Source organism: Balaenoptera acutorostrata, chromosome 12, assembly GCF_949987535.1.
Source record: "Balaenoptera acutorostrata chromosome 12, mBalAcu1.1, whole genome shotgun sequence".
Taxonomy (NCBI): domain Eukaryota; kingdom Metazoa; phylum Chordata; class Mammalia; order Artiodactyla; family Balaenopteridae; genus Balaenoptera; species Balaenoptera acutorostrata.
The window spans coordinates 33,881,801-33,899,465 of record NC_080075.1 but is presented as its reverse complement, the minus strand read 5'-3'; the positions used below and the strand labels follow the sequence as shown (position 1 = coordinate 33,899,465).

The window sequence follows — 17,665 nt, the reverse complement described above, 5'->3', positions numbered from 1 at the left end:
CCTCTAACTTGGGCCGCCCTCTGGACATACAGAATTGTCCCCTCTTTCACTCTCAGGAGACTCTTCAGATATTTGGACTCACCTCTCTTCCCAAAGCTGACGGTCCTTGCCTCACCACCCACTCCCCTGTCCCCAGACCCTCTCCATTCTGATGAACCGCCCTGGATGTTTCCTTCTTTGTTAGTCTCCAGAAGCCTGCACCCCACACTGGACATCCGCATGTCCTAAGGAGCAGGGAGTGGAAATGGGCTGCACCCCCTCCTTTGTTCCGGGTTGGCACCTCCGGCGTGTGGCTGGGCTCCCCTGAGCCCCCCACACTCCTGGTCCACAAGGAGCCTGTGGAAAACCAGCCCCTTCAGGCCCCTCCCCAAGCCCATCTCAGGCACCCCCATGACGCACTTGGATGATTACATTTGTTGAACCCAAATATATTAAATTTTCCCTTATAAAATTCCCTCCTCTTTTTTCCACCCTGATAAGACTGTTTGAAATCCTGACTTTGTCACCCCAAAGCCATTTACTTGTCCCTCCCAGAGCTATGTCATCTTTAGCTTAGGGAAGCCTACCTAGTGGGTCTTTATTGATTTAAATTTTAAAAATTGCTGAAAAGGACAGGTTTCAGTTTCCTTATCTATGTTGAAATCAAGGACTAATAAATGGATCTGTCTCTAGTTAGACTGCCTCTCCCTGGAAGTACTGATTCAGGGACATGAGTCAACCTAGATGGGAAATGTGACAGTGGTCTTTGCCCCCAGGAAGAGGGTTCCATTAACATCTCCTCTACCATCAGGAGCCTCATTTCATTCCATACGATGTTACTTTTTCTCCTCAGTTTGGGCACTATTCTCAAGGGAGGCAGAGTTGGAAGCAAATGGGAATTGGGCACCTTTTTTTTTTCTCTCTGACATGAATACTCTGTGCTTCCCCCTAGCAGAAGGCCTGTCTTTGCCTTGTTCCTCCTCTTGACTTCAATAAGGAAGCAGACAAGCAACCTTTGTGCTGGTTGGGATTCCTTTACAATCTCGTCGAATTCTGGACTTTGCTCCTTCTGGACGTTCTGACATGGGTGTATCACACACCAGGTATCCCGTACATGTGAGAAAACAGTAGGTTCATTGAAAATTTAAGCTCGTTGGTCTTCTTTTGCTGATGCCCCTTCTTCTCGCTGTTAAAATCATTTGTGATTTCATCATCAGAATCTAATTTCCACTAGTTAGAGTGCTTAAGCTCGAGTGGTTTTTCTCTACCCTTCACGTTATATTCCTACCAAAAAAAAAAAAGAATTCCATTAGGCAGCTTCTCAGAACCACCACTTGGCCAAGCCCCAATTCACTTCTGGCCAAAGCCCCTGAAATCTTTTTTTTTTTTTAATTTATTTATTTTTATTTTTGGCTGCATTGGGTCTTCGTTGCTGCTTGCGGGCTTCCTCCAGCTGTGGCGAGCGGGGGTTACTCTTCGTTGCGGTGCACTGGCTTCTCATTGCGGTGGCTTCTCTTGTTGAGGAGCATGGGCTCTAGGCGCGCAGGCTCACTAGTTGTGGCTCACGGGCTCTACAGCACAGGCTCAGTAGTTGTGGCGCACGAGCTTACTTGCTCCGTGGCATGTGGGATCTTCCCGGACCAGGGCCCAAACCCGTGTCTCCTGCACTGGCAGGCAGATTCTTAACCACTGCACCACCACAGAAGTCCCGCAAACCCCTGAGATCTTTTCAAAGACTTTTGGTATTGTTATTTTAGTTTATTGTTGTTATTCTCCCCACTGGGAGAAATTTCCTCATTTTGTAGTCACAGGGCATTTGTAAATATCAATACTAGAATTGTAATGTATTATGCATGCATACTAGGTAGCAATCTATTGTTAAGACAGAAACCTCCTGGTGGTGTGACACACCACCAACCCCACTGCCTTCTACTTAAAGGCTGCTTTCTCAATTAATATGGAATAAATGATCTTTGCCTCAGAAACACCTGGCTTTTCTTTGAGGTCCCCTTACTTAATTGGAGCACCCCCTGCAGTCACTCAGGGTAACTCACAGAAGCAGAGCTGGGGATCAGGTGGCCAGTGAGCTACGAGGGGACAGGCTAGGGGAGAAGCAGAGACCTGGCTCTGTCTCAGTGAGTGGGCTGTCCTCAAGTAGTGAAAGCAGTGAAAAGGGTGGAACTCGGCTTCCAAGTCTGCCCCCCACTGCTCCCTAAAAACTCACCACAGCCCAAATCCCAGTGGTTTTGTCCTGCCCTCTGGTCATTTAGGCCACCCCACCCTCAGGTAGGGTCCAGATCAGAGTTTTCTCTCTACACCTACCTTCAGAATATCCGGGAGCCACTATCAAGAAGCTTTCAGATTGGAAAGAATTAATTCACAAATTCACACAGGTGAACAAAGGAACCCAACAGTAACAGTAATGGAGGGGTTTCAGGCTATGAGGCAGACTAGGGCTGGGTGGGGAGGACTTGCCCGTGAACCTGAGATTACAGCATGCCTCAAACCCATGACTAGCCCTAATCAGGGGCAGTTCAACAGCACCTAATTTATCCAGAATCACTGAGGTTCTCATGAATACTTTTCCTGAAAAGTGAAACTTCAATGGCCAACCACTTTAAAGTGAAATCTTGCTAAAATGTGGTCCACCGCTCTCTAATGCTTTAAAAGATGTCCTTTTCCCACATAAGTGGTCATTAGGAACATTCCCTAAGGAACTAGATAATAACATGATTGTGTCCCCTTCTTACTGTTTCTCTATCCTTCCCCATGGCTTTTACTTTCCTGTTATCTACATGTCTCTCTCTGGAAAAGACCTACCACCACCCTTCCAGGCAATTTTCTTCTGCAGTGGGTTGAGAAATCAGAGAGCCACTTTCCTTACAAAAGTGTGCTAAGTAAATGTCAACAGACTTTGAGGCTCTCAGAGGGATAAAACACCTGGCTTAAATGCAGGGGTTTTGAAGTAGCTATTTCTGTGGGTTCGGTTTTCAGTAACTTCCAGTTCCAAAGGGAGATGGGGCTCCAAGACTCACTGCCCCCTGGAATGTTCCTTATGTATATTTATCATCCATCCTCTAAGCAGGAAGATGTTTCTGTCATTGTTACGCTGCATGCAAGAGCTCCCTGTTTTGCTTTTATTCTGTCTGTTATTCACAGCCCTCCCAGGTGAGCAGCACCAGTGAGCCCCGTGGGGCCTGGAAGCTTTGTCTCCATGAGAGGCCTCAACAAGTGGGATGAGGTATACAGCCCTGTGACACTTCACACTGAGCCAGCATCTTTCCGTCAGGTGCATGGAGTGCTTTATAGACTTCAGCCTCCTTCCACAGCACTGAGAAGGCATCTGTGGCCGCGTTATGGCACAACCAACTGGGGCCCTGAAAGGAGGCTCCACGGAGAAAGCAGAGCAGCACCAGGTGGACCACAGCGCTGCCAGGGCCATCAGCTGCCGGCTCTCCGAGGCACGCAAGGGGCAGCACCTGCACAGGGCCCCCTGGCTGTGTTCAGAGTTGTGCTGAGCAGCAATGATCTCACTCTGCATTTTTCACCCTGTGGGTTGTGACCCATTACTGGGTTGTGAAATCAGTTCAGTGGGTTATAACCAGCATTTTCCTTTAAAAAATAAATAGAACAGAAAATATCCAAATGCATCACACATAGTGAGTGTTATTTTTACAAAATTTTTGTTTCAGTTTTATATATCTGTATGTAGGTGTGTGCGGTAGTTGGGACATAAGATATATTTTTCACTGGAAGTTTGAAATGCAGTGCCCTAATGCACATCCATCCTGCAGCTACATCTTCCTGAGATCCATCCCTGCCACCTCCACCCTCAACCGGGAAGCCAAATGGAATCTGTTCAGAGCCCTAAAACTGGCCTCATCTGGAAGGGACAGGAGTTGGGGAAGTCTTCTTGGAGGAAGTAGGGTTTACCGTGGCACGAGCAGGAATAGAGAGAGGGGGCGGCAGGGCAGAAGGAAAGGCATGGGCAGTGTCCTATGGCAAAGAGTGAGAAAAACTAGAGCTAGGAGAGGCCTGTGGGGGACAGCCACAGACATCTGCTTTCTTGGGGAGACACAGAGGGGTCAAGGCTAGAGGGGTGGGAAAAGAAAGCCCATCTGATTTCAAAGACCCATTTTCTTTCCTTTTTTTAAGATAAGATAACGCACATATTTTTTTTTAAGATTTTTTTTGATGTGGACCATTTTTTTTTAAGTCTTTATTGAATTTATTACCATATTACTTCTGTTTTATGTTTTGGTTTTTTGTCTGCGAAGCATGTGGGATCTTAGCTCCCTGACCAGGGATCGAACCTGCACCCCCTGCACTGGACTGCCGGGAAGTCCCAAGATCACACACATATTTAATCAAGAAACTAATACTGGAATATTACCCAAATACAAATGCAAGCACATGCTCGATTATCACGTTCCATATTTCAGAGAAGCACTAAGGATTTATGTCATGAGTTTATTTACAAACATAGTTAGTATGTTAAGGTCATGAGTTTGATCCACTTTTCAAAGAAATTGCACCTCTTAAAATGCTGCTCTTGGGACTTCCCTGGTGGTCCAGTGGTTAAGACTCCGTGCTCCCAATGCAGGGGGCATGTGTTCGATCCCTGGTTGGGGAACTAAGATCCCGCATGCTGCCTGACACAGCCAAAAAAAAAAAAAAAAAAAAAAAAAAGCTGCTCTTCGTACCTGTTTCGTGGATTAACTAAAACATCCTAATTTCTTAAGTAACTGCTTATTGTAAAGAAAGGTGTAGCAAATCAAGATCCAAAGTACAAAGTCATCATAATTAGTAACTGCCACTTGTTTTCCATTGAAAATGGCAAATTCTTCCCTGGGCCTGCCTCACAGTGGTTCCTCCGAACCACAGAGGTCGTGAGCCTCCAGACACTCTGTCCCAACGCATCGCTGCTGGAAGCTCTGCAGAAGGCACAGAGACCAAAGGCAGAAGTGGTGGCGGCACACCAAGTCCTTTCCCACGACCTTGGAAAGACCCGTTTTTAAAGTTACCTTTGGGGGGCGCTCGGATAGTAGGGCAGGCAAGTGGGTTGTCAGGGGTCTCTCACCAATCCAGTGGATGCAACCTAATAATGCCTGCTTTCCTCTTGTCAATTTAAATTTAACTTTAATTAAAATGAAAAACACAGCTCCTCAGTTACACTAGCCACACATGGCTAGCAGCTATCGTATTGCAGAGCACAGAAGAACATTTCCTTCGGTGCAGAAAGATCTACTGGACAGGGATGTTCTAGAATGAGCAAATGAATAATTCATTCCAGGATCGCCTTCCCTCAGGAATGCAACGTCTTCCATTATTTCTATTATACCTGTAGTTCTAAATGCAAATGCCTCTGGGAGAGTAGTGGAATGGCTTAATCTCTTACCAAAGGGTAACTGGTGGATATCAAGGGCCTGACGAAAGCCAGAGTCTAAGAAACCATCAGTGGTAGAGTATGTGTGAAGCATGAGGGTGAACGGACGTCGGAAGATAAGACACTGCCCTCAACTGAATGCGCTGTCCGGAGGATACTGATGGAGGATTAAGCTCTTCCGTCTGCGGATGTGGAAACCCTTGAGACCTGTGAGGAAAGGAAGTGACCCACAGTTATTATTCATCCTCAAGTGAGAAGACTGATTTTATTCCCCAACAGTCCTCAGCAAGGGGGCTATTAATACACAAGAAATAAGTGCTTCTCTGTCTCTAAGGAGGGAGGAAGTAGTGGACGCAGGCCTTCCCAGAGGTGGATGCTTGTGAACTTGGCCCTCTCCTGCCTTCTACACTCACTCTACGACTAGACCCATGGCTTTACCTACCTCCTTCACAGTGATGACTCCCTGAAAAACACCAAAGGCTCAGGCCTAGAGATCCAAATACTAACTTGGTGTTTCCACCAGAAGCCTCCACTCAATAATCCCGAGGAGAATTATAACAATCTCTGGCCCACTCCCCACCCCCTCTTCCTGTATTCTCAATCCTGGCTCATCCTCCACCTACTCAAGCCGCCATTCAGGTTAGCACCCTGTGAGTCACCCTACACTCCTCCCCTCCCTCCTTGCTCCCCACCCAAGGTCATCATCTTGGCCACCTCTCCACTCTGCCCTGAATCTGCACAGCTCAATCCTCTCCAGCCCTCACTATCGCAGGGGCCACCCACTGACCTTCCTGCAGCCTGTCATGGTCACCTCCAGCCCAGGGGTTCTTAACCAACGTAAGCAACAGAATGACTTGGGAAGGTGTTTAAAATCTAGATTCTGACTCAGTACATCTGGCCAGGTTGAGAATGTATATTTTGCAAAAGTGCCCCAGGTGATTCTGATGTGTGCCCTTCATTAAGAACTACTGCCTCCTCCTCCTCATTGAGAAAAACAAAAACAACAATTAACATTTTTTGTGCACTTACATGTACTTCCTTGTGTAATCTTCATGACAACCTTGTGAGGTAAGAGCTATCATCTACTCCCATTTTACAGTTGTTGAACTGAGGCACAAAAGTCCCATGGCTAGGAAGGCGGAGGACCAAAACATGACCCGTCACTCCTAACCATTCTGCTCTCCACATACCGTATAGACTTGACAGGTGGCTCCCTCCTTAACACTCTGTAAAGGCAGTTCCAGAAAAAGATGGCAACCTGGGGACACACTCATGACTTCCCTCTCTACCCAACCTCCCACCAACAGCTTCTTAACTCTAAAATACCTATCTTGATCAGGGTGGTAGTTCCACAGTGTACACATATATAAAAACTCACTGAGATGTACGCTTAGGATTTGTGACTTTACGGTATGCTCATGACTCCTCAGTAAAAAAGACCCTGAAAAAGTCACTTAAATAAGAAAAAGCCTAGCAAATGTGAAATAGGGAAAAACTTACATGCACAGAAGAAACTAGGAAGAAGCCATCACAATGCTGCCAATTATGAAGAATTCTCTAGAAGAAACACATTTAAGAACAGATTAAGAAAAGATCCCCAGGGACTTCCCTGGTGGTCCAGCAGTTAAGACTCCACGCTCCCGGTACAGGGGGCCCGTGTTCGATCCCTGGTCAGGAAACTAGATCCCGCAGGCATGCTGCAACTAAGAGCCTGCAGGCTGCAACTAAAGATTCTGTACGCCACAATGAAGATCCTGCATGCCACAACTAAGACCCTGGGCAGCCAAATAAATAAATATTGAAAAGAAAAGAAAAGAAAAGAAAAGATCCTCAGAGCTAACCTACAGAAAATCATTAGAGGAGAGCAGGCTCGGAGAGGGCACTGAGGGCACTGGCTAGAGACAAGATTCCCCGCAAGACGGAGAGTAAAACCCCAGCACAGGCTGGCTTGGCTACAGTGGGGAGCATATGGCTGGGTGCTGTAGCAGTCACAGCAGCAAGGACACAGGGGCTCTGAGGGTCCACAGGACTGTCTTCGGGCCAGAGACTGGGCGATGCCCCAAGTCAATGGCAGTGAGGGGCTTCTTCCTAAAAAGGCCCCATGTGATTTCTGTATCAAGAAGAAAGTCCAGGCTCACCAAACCCAGCTCCTGGTATATTTGGTGCTTATGAATACAAAGCGTCCCAATGGGGTCACCCATGTTTCCAGCTCCCACTGTGCAGTCCAAAGGAGCAGGGCTTACAATGATTTTGCAGTCCATCCTAAAAGAACAAAGAAAATTCTGAGGAAAAAAGTGTGAAGTACACCTTACCCTAGCACCTATTAGATATATTTAAAGAAAATGTGATCAGAACAGTGCTGGTGCAGGAGCAGACGATTCAGTGGAACATACCAGAGAATTCTAGAGCAGACTCAGGTATATACATGGAAATATACTGTAAGACACAGGTGGTATTTCAGATCACAAGAGCAAGGATAGATGTTTTAATTATTAGTGACTTAGGGGAAAAAAAGTTAAATCTTTAACTCACAATTCACCAAAATATGACAAATTCCATCCAGATTTAAATGTAAAGCCTGCGAGGTGGGCCGCAACCTGGGCTCGCAGGGGCGCACAGGGCAGCACGGGCCGCTGACGGAAGCTGGGCCCGAGTGGGAGCCGGGAGGGGCCAGGCAGGCAGGGTGGGCGGCTCAGGGCCCTGCCCTGCCCTGCCCTCCCCCTGGATGTGGCATGCTGCCCTGGACCCCCCGGCAGCGGGGCGCGGGTGAAGAGCAGGCGCCCGAGGCACAAGGCCCCTTGGCGGGCAGCGACCCTGGCCAGGCCTGGGACTCTGGAGAGGAAGCCCTGGGGGAGCCAAGAACCCCCCACAGGACAGTCTTCAGCCCTGGTCCCGAAGGCCTTCCTGGATCGGAAAGAGCAGCTGCTGCCTTGGCCGCCCCCAGGCCTGGCTGCCAAGCGGTCCCCAGGAACCCCAGTTCCCCTCTCCCCACAGACGACCTGGGAGGTGGCCCCGTCAAAGATGACCCTGCTGGTATCCTGGGACCCAAACTATGAGGCTCAAGAGGACCTCGGCTGGTGTGGGGACCCAGCTGTGGGTCAGGCACCTCCTTCTCAGGCCGGACCTCATGCCATCCCTCATTCTGGCCTCTGTACAAGGCAGCCTCAGGCAGAGGCCTCAGGTCCAGTCTAACAGGACATCAGAGTGGAGAGCAGGCACCCAGGGATGCAGGGTTCCCAGTGATATGCTGTGAAGGCGTCTTTCTTTCTGACCCTCTGCTGCCCTGTGGGTAGCATGTTCCCCTGTACCTGTCTCAGGGCCCTCAGCAGGTGATGGACTCTCTGAAACTGCTGCTCCCACCCCCAATAATGTCCCCCTGGGTCCTCCCCATCCCATCCTCTGGCTGCTCCACTGCCTGGCTCAGTGGGCCTGAGCCGATCGCCCTCACTGGCCTCCTGCAGATGAGCCAGGGGGAGCCAAGACCCAGCTCCCCGGGGGCTCCCATGCCCCCTGCTGGCCCCCCAGACCCTGCCTCTGACCACCCAGGTGCCAGTGGTGGCCAGAGCTGTTCTCACTGCACAGACCCATCTCTCCCACGGGCCCCAGACAACCAAGGTCCATAGCCCCTCCGGGGGCACAGTGGGCCTCCTATTTCCCCAGGCAGGTTCTGTTGACAATAAAACAGTGTTGGTTTGCAAAAAAAAGTTTAAAAAAAAAATCTAAAAAAACAGATGAAACAAAGTATTAAGAGAGAATTTATTTACATCTATAATTCTGTAGCAGAGAAAGCCTCTCCGAGCTTGACACAAAGACAGAAGCCAGGCCAGGCCTAGAGATTCAAATACCAAAGAGTTCTCTCTACCAGGAGACTCCAACAACAATCCCTAGAGGAATTATGACAATCTCTGCCCTTGACCCCCAACCCCTTTCTTCCTGTATTCCCGATTCCGGTTCACCCTCCACCTGCTCACTCTGCTGTACAGGTCAGCACCCTGTGAGTCACCCCAGACTCCTCTCCCTCCTTCTTCACTCCCCCACTCAAGATCACCACATCTTGGTCACCTCTACTCTGTCTTGAACTGCACAGCGCCATCCTCTCCAGCCTGGTCCTAACTGTGGGCCTCGTCTTGCCACCTTGGTACCAGTGCAGGGGCCACCAATGGGCCTCCCTGCTCCCAGTCACGGCCATTCCAGCCCAGTGGTTCGGAAAGCCTAGACAGACCACCTCGATTGCATGGACATTTCAGTTTTACAAATGCTTAAATACTGAACAAAACTAAATGGCAAATGACAATCTAGGATAAAATATTTGTAATATAAAAAAGACAGAGTTAATAGACTGAATATTCATCAAGTACCCTTATCAATCAGTAAGACAAAAAGAATAAACCACACTAAATAATAATAATAGAATACTGCACAAATAAAATGAAAAAAAAAAGACTATTCCAATTGAAAACTAAGTACATAATCAAACAATTTGTCAAGGGAATTACCAATGACTAATTGGCCTATAAAAAAATAAAAGTCCAAGTGATAAAATAATAATAATAAAGAAAAATAAAGCAGTAACAATGAAACACTATTTTGCTTATCAAATTTGCAATTAAAAAAATAATAATAATACCTAGTGTTGGGAAGGATGTAGTGAAAGAGACACTTTCATAGGACTGGAGAGCCTAAGTTGACATATCCCTTCTGAAAGGCAATTGGGCAATATGTACCAAAACCGCTGCAAGTGCGCATATTCTTTGATCTAACAATTCTACTTAAAGACTATAACCTAAGCATAAAAATAGGATGTGCACAGAGTCGGTATTATATATCGGCCACCACTGTCAGTAACCTAAAGGGGCAATAACAAGGGATTAGTTAAATCATGGTAGGTACACAGTGAAATACAAGAGATCTTTAGTTTACTGACAAGGAAAACTGTCCACAACTTATCGCTAAGTATAAAAAGCAAGACAAAGAACAGTATGTACCACATGAGCATATGAACCCATTTATGTAATGAAATGTGTGTGTTTATACCCATATATGTGCACAGAAAAAGATCTTAAAGGATGTAACCAAAATAGTAACAATATATATCTCTGACAAGTGTTAATTAATATGATTCATTTTCTTCTTTATTCTTCTTTGTGTTTCCTACTTCTTTTACAAGAAACATGCCAGTGTGATACAGACCTCTCTCCCTTCCATCACCTGGTCCAGAATTCCCATTTGGCTCTGAGGGTCCATATCCCTTATATGTAATATACAGTTGGCCCTCCTTACCTGTGAATTCAACAAGCTAAGGGCTGAAAATATTCGAGAAAAAAAAATTCCATAAAGTTCCAAAAAGCAAAACTTGAAATTGCCCCCTCGCTAGCAACTACTTACATAGCATTTACACTGTATTTACAACTATTTAAATAGCATTTACATTGTATTAGTTATTATAAGTACTCTAGAGATGATTTAAAGTATACTGGAATTCCCTGGCGGTCCAGTGGTTAGGACTCTGTGCTTTCACTGCCATGGCCCAGGTTCAGTCCCTGGTTGGAGAACTAAGATCCTGCAAGCCTCGTAGCGTGGCCAAAAAAAAAAAAAACCCGGTATATGGGAGGATGTGCATAACTTATATGCAAATACTACACCATTCTATACGGGAGACTTGAACATCCATGAATTTTGGTATCTCCAGGAGCGAGGTGGGGGAAGATCCCGGAACCAATCCCCAGATATGGGGGGACAGTTATATTTCTGTGCTACTATAACTTTTCAAACTTAATCTTGTCTCCTCAATTCTCTTGACTGTGGGTATGGTCTGTGTCTTACATTTCTTTTGGGCTCCTCTCAGTGCCTAGCACATAGCAAGTTTCCAGCAAATGGCCCGAGAATGAGCATGTCGCTTCTGTGCCGGTGCCTCTTGGGCTGCCCCAGCACGGGCCGACTGGCTCCACAGGTGTCGCATCCAAGCCTGGTTCCAGGCCAGGCTCGAGGCTGTGTGTTGTGAGCCACCTGTCAGTCTGGTCCTGTGAAGATGCCTACTGTTGCTGCTAATTACTGCTGAGTGATGGGGCTGTTTGTTTAAAGCACAGCTTACTACTCCCACGCTCAGAGGCGAAGCCAATCCTACGGCATCCTATAATTAATAAATTTTTCCTCTGGTGAAAAGTTGGCTTTGATCCAACAGATCCCTTCCCACTTCTTCCGCCATCCTCACCCCATTTACAACTTCCCGTCTGTTGGAGGCCTCCTATGGAGAAGTATCCGCTTCATCCGAACTATGGGCCTAGTCAGAACAGCCCTGTGTCCCTGGTGTCCCAAAACTGGCTCACCAGCTCCTTCTTGTCCTCCTGGATGAGAAAGTTTGCTCTCATGTCTAAGCAAATCTACTACCCAAGCAGCCCAGACTGTAGGCCCAGAGGCTGAGAGAGTCCTAAGAGACCACTGCAGGAGTGACAGGAGGATTTTTTCGTGTAAACTCAACAAGTAAATTTTCATGGTTGTCCATAATCTCTGCCCTCAGTACTCATTTCAGTTAAACCCTCTGAAGAAAAAAATACAAAAGCCACTGGAAATGTCAGAATCAAAGAGAAGAGCCAGTTGACTGCTTTTTCTTTTTTTTCTCTTTGTACAGATATAAACAACCCCTGGTGCTTCCCAGGTTCTGGAAGAAGCAGAGAGGGGAGAGAAGTCCTGGAGCACTTGCCATGAGCACTTGTGAGAGGCCAAGCTTAGACTGCTACCATGGGAACCTTGAACTAGTACTTTACAGCCCTGTGCCTCAGCTCCTCATTTGTAAATGGGATGATCATAGTGGAACTTGCCTCATAGACTTGTTGTGAGGATTAAATGAGTTAATGGGTGTAAATCACTTACAACAGTGGCAAGCTACAGGTGAATAAATCGTAAGTGTTTGCCCCTGTTCACAAAAACAGAGAGTGTCATGGCGACAGCCACATGCTGGGCACTGCCTGCCCTCCTGTAGCCCAGGATTTCTCACCTCAACACTACTGACATTTTGGGCTGGATAACTCTTTGCTGTGAGCAGCTGTCCTGGGCATTCATTGTAGGACGTTTAGCAGCATCCTTGGCCTCTCTCTATCCACTAGATGCCAGCAGCACACCCCACCGAACCCCCTCACCAAGCTGTGATGACCAAAAACATCCCCAAACATTGTTAAATATCCCATGCTGGTGCGGATGGGGGCAAAATCACCCCTGTTTGAGAACCACTGACGTAGCGATAAGTTGCGGACGGTTTTGTCTGTAAACTAATGGATCTCTTGTATTGCACTGTGTACCTACCATGATTTAACTAATCCCTTGTTATTGCCTCTTTAAGGTTACTGACAGTGCTGGCCAATATATAATTCCGACTCTGCACATCCTTATTTTTATCCTTAGGTTATAGTCTTTAAGTAGAATTGCTAGATCAAGTTGATTCCATTTTCTCCACTGCCATGGAGAAGCCATGCCACATACTCTGACCTCCCACTTCTGTGCAGGTCCGGGGTAGATCCAGGTCTAGAAGCCCCACATTGATGTCCCTTGCAGTTAGATGTAGGAGCTTCAGGTGGGGAAGTAAAGAGTAGCCAACTGTTTCTCTAGGTGGCTGCCATTTTCTCTTCTTGCAGATAGAATAGGAAACTGGAATCTGGGCAGTCTCCTAGCTGTTAAGTACCCTTGCCCTTGAGAGACCAACAGGGTACAGAGAGAAAAGGAGTCCAGGGGCTGAATTCTCTGGCAGCTTGTGGCTGTGGCCTTAGTAATAGGGCATAAGCATGGTTACCAAGACTCCTGGGAGCGCAGTCCAGCCCAGAGAGAAGGCTAGATAGGATTCAGAGCTGAAGCCCCGGCCACCGCAAAGAAAACATCATTACCTAGTGAGGTCTCTGGGCACAAGAGGTGTGGCCCTTCTCTTCTCAGGAAACAAGTGGGCTCTGTACTTGATTATGAAAAGAAGCACACTGCTCTCTTCATAAAATAAACTCCTAATCATTTAGCACTATTGAAGTTTAACATGCATTTATTTTGACCCAGCAGCTGCACTGCTACAAATGTATTCTATGGATATCTCAGCACAGGTACACAGCATATACACAGGGACTGTGGTGTCCTAATTTAAAGTTTAGGCTTGGGACCTGATGCCTGATTCAAATTCCAGACCTAGTACTACCACATATGTGACCATGGGAAAGTTACTGACCTCTTTGTGGCTTAGTCCCTTTATTTGTGAGGCAGGGGCAATAACAGGGCCTATATCTCATTGGGCTGTTACAAGGGTTATGTGACTTACCATATACTAAGAACTATGTCTGTGATCAATAAATGCTAGCTATTATTATGTTCATTGTGCCCTTAATAAAAATCTGGAAATTTAGGCCAATCAACTGGTTAAACACATGTGGTACATCCATTCTATGGAATACTGGGCATCACTGAAAGAAATAAAGTTAAACTATATCTACTTAAATAATAGAATTTATTTAACAATAAAGGTCAAATTGTTAAATAAAGAATCAAAAGAGTTGCAGATAAGTACCTGTAGTTTGAGATTATTTGTATATAAAAAGAGCTACACAGGGCTTCCCTGGTGGCGCAGTGGTTGAGAATCTGCCTGCCAATGAAGGGGACACGGGTTCGAGCCCTGGTCTGGGAAGATCCCACATGCCGCGGAGCAACTGGGCCCGTGAGCCACAAATACTGAGGCTGCGCGTCTGGAGCCTGTGCTCTGCAACAAGAGAGGTCGCGACAGTGAGAGGCCCGCGCACCGCGATGAAGAGTGGCCCCCGCTCGCCGCAACTAGAGAAAGCCCTCGCACAGAAACGAAGACCCAACACAGCTAAAAATAAATAAATAAATAAATAAATAAAATCTATTTAAAAAAAAAAAAAAAGAGCTACACAGAAATAGATACATGTCTTTATCTGCATAGGAAATTTCTAGAACACTCAAGAAGCTGTTAGCAGTAATTATGCCTAGGGAATGGGAATGGATGACTGGAGAACTTTTGCTTTCTCCTTCAGTACTGTTAGAATTTCCTACTATGAGCCTGTATTTTTAAAAAAATAATATTGTTTTTTAAAAAGAATAAATCTATATCTACTTCTATGGAAACATTTTCAAGATATATTGTGAAATCTTTCTCACAAGCGGCAAAATATGAATGGTACAAGCAACAGGAAGAAATCTCAGTTCACAAATTCAGGTGAGCAAGAAACCAAACTTTAGGGCTTCCCTGGTGGCGCAGTGGTTGAGAATCTGCCTGCTAATGCAGGGGACACGGGTTCGAGCCCTGGTCTGGGAAGATCCCACATGCCGCGGAGCAACTGGGCCCGTGAGCCACAACTACTGAGCCTGCGCGTCTGGAGCCTGTGCCCCGCAACGGGAGGGGCCGCGATAGTGAAAGGCTCGCGCACCGCGATGAAGAGTGGCCCCCACTTGCCGCAACTAGAGAAAGCCCTCACACGAAAACTAAGAGACCCAACACAGTCATAAATAAATAAATAAAGTTTTAAAAAAAAAAAACAAAACAAAACTAATCTTTAAAAAAAAAGAAAAAAAGAAACCAAACTTTAGTTTCTGTAACTCAACTCAATGTTTATGGTGAGTTTCCATCCTGCCAACAGGCAACTTAATTCTAGGTGTGTCTGAACCCTGAGAAGTGCCAGACATGGGACACAGGAAGGGGCTGTGAAGGTGGCTGAGGCCAGGTCTAGCAGCCTCTGCTGCTCTGTGCCACTGTGGGCAGCGAGGAATCTAGGACCAGGCTGCCTGCATCCCTACAGCTTGGTCCCACCATGCGGCCACTGCTCTCTGGGATCTTACTCCTGCCTGCCCAGGTGAGCTGCTTGAAGGCAGGGTGGGACTCCAGAGACCACAGATCTTTCTCCCCTGTGTCTCCTGCCCCCAACCAGTCTGGGGGAGGGGAAGGCTGCAAAGAGTTGGGGGTCTTGCCACTTCAGGTGAAATCCTTCTTCCATCTTGTTTCTAGTCAAAGTATTCAGACTGTGCAAGAGGATCCTTCTCCTTCAATGAGCTATTCTGCAAATCCTGAAGTTTCCCTAAGTGTGTAAGCTTTTGATACACAAAAGCCAGAGACACCTGAAGGTTGATTCCATTTTCTAATCTGGAGAGCTGGTTCAAGACGAAATAAGCTCCATGAATGTGAGAGTGGAAAAGGGGGAAATCCAGGGAGGAAAAAAGAGATAATTTTTCAAACATTATGCAAGCCATACACATGTGTAAAAGCAGAGCAAAAACTCTGAACATTTCCACCAAATAGTTAACCAACCAGTACCTACCAGTAGTGTAAGCTTTAAGACAGGGGAAGGGGTGGAAGAGGAGCTTTACCTTTTTATTCTATGTATTTCTGAACTGCTTGGATTTTTTAATGATGAAGCTATATTCAGTACTGCTTATATAATCTATTATTTTAAATAGATAAATACCCATACATTGTTTGCCTCCAGGCTGGAGACGGAAGGTGATGAAGGTCACACCAGTCTGGCCCGCTGGTGAGCAGAACCTTGGGAAGCTATCTGCATAAGCGGTTGGGAGACCTGTTGGGAAATAACTCTTTCTAAAGGAAGAAGGAAATAGGTACAATGAGCTGACCCAGAGACAAAAGCTTTGCTCTGTGGAAAGGAGGAGGTAATTCTGAGTCAGGGTGGTAACTGTGATTTAGACATACCTGTGGAGCCAAAGCCAATGGCTCTATAAGGCAATGGGGGCACCAGAAGCCCCATAGCCCTGCTCTGATAGTGGAGCTGGCTGACCTCATGCCAAAATGTCAGTGACTCCTAGCAGGGGCGGGGTGCCTGATGGGTGTGGTAATGTCCAGCAGAACTGATAGCTCCATGGGGTGTGGCAGGGGCAAAGTGAGGTTGCAAGAGCTGGAGGAGGGGAAAAGATACCTAGGGGTTGGGGTAGGAGGTAGGGGGTTAAACTGCCTAACCTTATCCACCAGCACATGGGAGACACACACCCTGGGGATGCCCAAAATGCTCATGGGGTGAGCGAGTGGGAACTAGGCAGGACCTGGGATCCTGCACTGGCAGGCAGGAGCAAGAGTCAGAGACACACTGGGATGGGCTCTAATGATGTGATAAATGCACACGAGTCCAGCTGTGTGCACAGGTGGGCAGCACAGGAGACGGAGCCACAAAGTCTATGTGGGAGAGGTCAGGGAAGGTCTCCTGAGTCAGCTGACACTGGTAACTCAGAGAGGGTGGGAAGGGTGGAAGACATGAGGAACTGTGTATGCAAAGGCCAGGAACTGTGAGGGAGTGAGCTGGGATTTGGGGGAACTGAAAGCAACTCGGGCTGAATACAGGGGAATAGCAGATGAAGCCACAAAGGTTGTGTTCCATGGTAAGGAATTTGGACTTTATACTACAGGCAATGGTGAAGCTCAAAAGGGCGTTTTAAACAGGGAAATGAGATGATCAAATTACCAGGAAAGCTTTCTCACCACCACACTCCCGCCACTTCTAGCTAACTCCCACCCAGTTGTGCAGTCTGAGTGTTGCTTCCTTTAGGAAGTGCTCCCTGGCCACCCCTTGGACTTACCTAACCCTCAGTTAGGCTTCTAGGGGTTCCCAAACACCCCCCCGTTTCTCTCTATCACACTGTGTCATGATTCCCTGTGTCCTGTATTTTTTTTCTCTCTCATACACTGTGAGTGCTGGAGGCCAGGGACTGTTGTCTGTTGTGTTCTGTGTTGTATCCCCAGCACCCTGCATAGTGCCTGGCATAGTAAGCACACAATATGTATTTACTTAATGCAAAAAAATCCAAAAACCTGTGAGAAGGTATCTTGAGATTTCCAGCCTGAGCTGTAAAGTATAGGTTGGAAAGGGAGGACAGGGGACCAGGGAGAGGGTTCTTGCAATAGTTTGAGTGAGAAATGATGAGGGCCTGGTCCTAGGCAGTGGTGGCGGAACTGGAGAGCAGGGAGTGACTGGGAAAATATTTAGGGGGCAGAACTGATAGGCCTGGGTGATTAGATGATGGAAGTAAGGGGGCCAGATAAGGGGAGTTCCTGGGCTTCTGGCTTAACTAGTTAGGTGGATGAAGGATGAACCAAGACTGGCTATGTGTGGGGGAAGATGACACAATCAGGCATACAGGTGGAGAGGTACCAGGGGCAGCTTAAATCATAGAACTTGAGCCCAGGACAGATATCTGGACTAAAAATAGAGATTTGGAAGCTGTCAGCCTGCGGGTGATGGTTAAAGACCAGGGAGGGGATAAGATCACCCAAGGAGTGAAGGAGCAGGTGAAACAAGGAGGACATCCACCTAT

General features: G+C 47.0%; 1 pseudogene; it reads left to right on the top strand.

Moving 5' to 3' along the window:
• Positions 1-8,033: 8,033 nt before the first annotated feature.
• On the top strand, positions 8,034-8,988 carry LOC103005998 (histone deacetylase complex subunit SAP25-like; annotated as a pseudogene).
• Positions 8,989-17,665: the final 8,677 nt, after the last annotated feature.